Source organism: Prionailurus bengalensis, chromosome A1 (genome assembly GCF_016509475.1).
Source record: "Prionailurus bengalensis isolate Pbe53 chromosome A1, Fcat_Pben_1.1_paternal_pri, whole genome shotgun sequence".
NCBI lineage: Eukaryota > Metazoa > Chordata > Mammalia > Carnivora > Felidae > Prionailurus > Prionailurus bengalensis.
Window position 1 is genome coordinate 37850831 of NC_057343.1, and position 4655 is coordinate 37855485.

Here is a 4655-nt window from a genome sequence, read left to right on the forward strand (position 1 = left end):
AGATGCAAAGTCAACTTCCAATGTCAGATATCTATAAACAATTTTAAGTCTGGTATTCCCAGTTCAGGGATTTCACTCTCAAAAATACAGTATTACATAGGAATGAGCTAGTCCCTAAATATCTGGCTTGACTGGTTGATATAAATGAGAAGCTTGGGCTTTGGACTAGCCAAGCCACTGCTTTCTTTCTCAACACCTGGAGCCCCAAGCAGGCCATCAAGTGTGTCGTGGTGGGGGATGGGTATATAAATAAAACTTGCCTACTGATCAGTCACACAACCAACACATCTCCTGGAGAATATATCTCTACTGTGTTTTATAACTGTTTTGCCAATGTGATGGGACATGGGAAACAGGAGAATCTTGATGGAATACAACTGGACAAGGAGATTAAGACACTTTATACCTTCTGTCTTGTCCACCAACGGACACATTCTTAGTTTGTTCTTCTCCTTTGAGTCTTAAATCATTTGACAATCTCTGCAACGTGGTATCCCGAAGTACAACACTATTGACTCAACACCCTTCTCCTCCTAGAGGGAACTTTGATCATATTGATGATGAAAACCTAACTGAGAAACTGTAAGAGAAGATCGTTCCCCTCACTGCCCATAAGACTTTGCCATGGCTGAGGGGTTCTGGGCTGTAGAGTGACTGAAGTACCTGGTTATCACACTTCAAGGCAGTTTTTGATAAAGCTTTTACAGCAGTTTCCTGGACACTCATCAAGAAGAGGGAGGGAGGGGTGCCTTGGTGTCTCGGTCCATTAAGCATCTGCTTCTTGGTTTCGGTTCAAGTTATCATCTCACGGTTCATGGGAATGAGCCCCATGTCAGGTTCTGCACTGACAGTGTAGGGCCTGCTTGGGATTCTCTTTCCCTCTCTCTCTGCCCCTCCCTACTTGCTCTCTGTCTTTCTCTCAAACTAAATAAATAAACATTGAAAACAAAAACAAAAACAAAAACAGAAGAGGGAGGGAATATGTCAGCTTGTAAATATCTAAGCCTCTCCTTCCTTACGCAGTCCCTCTTGGAACCTATGTACACTTTGCACAAAACTGGTGGAGACGTCACATTCGATGCCAAAATTTCGTTACAGATTGGCTCAAATAGTTTTATGGAAAAACTAATCAGAAATTACTGAATTTTGTTTGTTTAAAGTATGGGTTCGAGCCCTAAAATGACAAGCCTTCTTAAAGACTTGTTTTTCTGTTCTTGTAATTTTTTTAAAATATTTATTTATTTTTGAGAGAGAAAGAGACAGGGTGCAAGCAGGGGAGGGGAAGAGAGCGAGGGAGACACAGAATTTGAAGCAGGCTCCAGGCTCTGAGCACAGATCCCGATGCAGGGCTGGAATCCACAAACCGTGAGATCATGACCTGAGCCGAGGTTGAAGGCTTAACCAATGGAGCCACCCAAGCGCCCCAAGACTTACTTTTCAGTAGTCCCTACCCTCGCTTTGCTTGAGTTACCAAAATACCCTCTGAACTGAGTTGCGTTCTGTGCTACACAAACTATGCACTAGACTCTTACAGACTTTTGTCTTGAAGGAGCCTGTAGCTTCTGATACTAGGAAATTCTGACACTAATGAAGTATGCTGTTCTTAGCTGTGGGTGTACTGGAGTGGAGTGGGTGAAGTATTTGACATGATCAAACGATGATGACAGTATTTGACAAAATACGAAGTGGAAATTAATGTACACTACACTGCACCCAGAATAAGCTGAATAAAAGTGTCACAGGTAAAATTTTTAAAAGGTTATTCTCTGTCAGATGGTTGGTATTATCAGTGTTATCTGAGGATGTTCCTTTTTCTTACACATGCCACCTTTCCCCTAATTGGGTATTTAATTTCCTCTGAATCATTGCTAACTTAGTAAGTATATTTCTTCTCTTCTCTTCAATGAGCATTAGGTCTGTGTCTTATAAAATGTTTCTGAATTGTAGTAGAACTTTTTTTTGTAGATTAGCAAAAATGCATTCTTATTTTCATATTACCTTATTCAAAATTAATACATTCTTTAGTTTTCTAGTAAGTAGGTGTAAAAATCATGTGCTGCAGGTTTACAGTTTGTAAGACACTTTATTTTTAGACCATGAGTCTTAGTATCACTGTCTTGCCAGATGATTAACACTGAAACTGACCCTACTCTACCTCCCCTGCATGGACAGATACTTCTATTGTTGCTTTGCCTAAAAATGGTACTTTGTGAGGTTTTGAAAACTCAGTGACAGAAGGAACAATGTGCAGTACAATTTACACACTGGAAGAATACAGTGTTGGACCTTTGAACCACTTTTAAGAACAAGAGTTTTAAATTGATAGTTGCCAAATTATGGAGTGTCTTTACATATTGATCTGTTGCTAATCCAAGTAGCATGTTTTGCGTGCATGATTTAATCCTTGAATCATAAAAGGATTTTATTAATCTCTGAACTCAAAACTATATAAAAGGTTATACACTGTGACCAAGGTTGAACTCCTATAGTTTACTGTAGAAACAAATGTTTATGTTTAGATATGTTTCTGGATATGTGCATATCCACAGGTTAGAGTACACACTTACATACCCTTTGTCAACTGGGAAGACCAGTGAGCAACAACACTGTATCATCCGTGAGCACCTTTAAGGCCCAGGTCTTCGTTTGTAATCTGTGTCTCTAGTATAAAGAACTCAGGCTCCTTGGAAAATGACTAGTTCCATGATTTGGAGGCGGGAAATACACAAGATGGGTCTGAAGCATCTCATGTTGCCAGAAATTAAGGATGTGCTCAAAAACAAGCAATAACAAATAGCCAGGAGAATAACCAAAACATGGGTGAGGATGTGTTAAAGGGACACCAGAGCTGACTAAACTTCTGATGGCCAAAGTTGGAACATTTTGAACAACCAAAAAAAAAAAGAAAGAAGGAAAGAAAGAAAGAAAGAAGACCCACTGAATTAAAACTCAAAGTATAAAGTAAATATCTGAGTCCATATTGATACAAAGTATTAATTAAATAAATGACTTGAGAAAAGAGGTGAATCCGCATGCTGGAAAATTCACAACATTTATATGGACCCACTGTCTTCAAGGAAGGAGAGCATAACTTCCCACTCCTTAAATATGAGCTGCACATAGTAAGTTAATAGCAAAATGACAGTATTGAAAGCAGAAGGAAGAACAACCTTGCCTTTCTGCACTACCCAGGAAGGTGTCTATACAGCCTTGTTCTGTGTTCCTATAGTAACTTTAAGGGAAACTTTGACAATGCCTGGAGCCCTTGATGTCCCGCAAATGAAGGAGGAGGATATCCTCAAATTTCTTGGAGTAGGAGCCCACTTAGGTCTCACCAACCTCGACTGCCAGATGAACAGTACCTCTACAAAAGGAAAAGTGATGGTATCTACATCATAAACCTGAAGAGAATCTGGGAGCTTTTGCTGGCAGCTCGTACCATTGTTGCTATTGAAAATCCTGCCGATGTCAGTGTCCTGTCATCTAGGAGTACTGACCAGTGAGCTGTGCTGAAGTTTGTTACTGCTACCGGAGCCACTCCTGTTGCTGGCTGTTTCACTCCCAAAACCTTCACCAACCAGAAGCCAGGCAGTCTTCCAGAAGCCAAGACTTCTGGTGGTTACTGATCCCGGGGCTGACCACCACCAGCCTCTCAGAGTGCCTACCATCACTCTGTGTGGCACAGACTCTCCCCTGTGCGATGTGAACATTGCCATCCCTTGCAGTGACTCAGTGGGTCTGATGGGGTGGTTGCTGGCTTGGGAAGTTCTTCGTATGTGTGGCACCATTTCCTGTGAAGACCCATGAGAGGCGATGCCTGATCTTGCAGATTTTGAAGAGATCGAAACTGAAGGGCAAGCTGCTGCTGAAAAAGCTACGACCCGAGGAGGAATTTTAGGGTCAGGGGACTTGTCCAGCTCCTGGGTTCGCTGCTACACAACCTGAAGTCACAGACTGGTCTGAAGGTGTGCAGGTATGGATATTAAGCGGTTCCCTATTAAAGACTAGAGTGTTCAGCCTGCCATTGAGGACTGGTCTGCGTCTCCCACTGCTCAGACCCATGAACGGGCACAAACCACCAGTGAGTGGTCTTAGCTGCTTTTCCACAAGGGCAAACAAAATGGAAATAAGGTTGATGGAAGACAAACAACTTCTAAAAAAAAAAAAAGAAGAGCAACCTTAACAACCTTCATAGTGTCAAAAACTTGATCTCAACCACATGATCAAGATCCACACGAACAGTGATAAATTGTGTACACGGGACATCCTTGGTATGGTATTAATTCGGTGATAAAAATGTCATGGTAGCTCGTCTGTCTTTCTCCAGAAAACCCGTAAGTCTAATCATGAAATAATAATCAGTAAATTTCATTAGAGGGGCAATCTACAAAAATAACGTACCAGTATTCCTCACAACTTTTAAGGTCACCAAAAACAAGGAAAATCTGAAAAACACTCTTGTCAAAAAAAAGCTAAGGAGATGTAACAACGGAAAGAAATATGGTATCCTAGATGGGATCTAGGATAACTAAAAAAATGACATCAGGAAAAAACTAAGGAAAACTGAAAACTTAGGAGATAAAAATAAAAATGGATAGAACCTCTCCAGTTAAGTAGAGACTTCATTTTGGGGCAGCAACTTCTGTGTGTATCAA

General features: G+C 40.9%; 1 pseudogene; it reads left to right on the top strand.

The window, feature by feature from the left end:
- Positions 1 to 3252: 3252 nt before the first annotated feature.
- On the top strand, positions 3253 to 4095 carry LOC122466905 (annotated as a pseudogene).
- Positions 4096 to 4655: the final 560 nt, after the last annotated feature.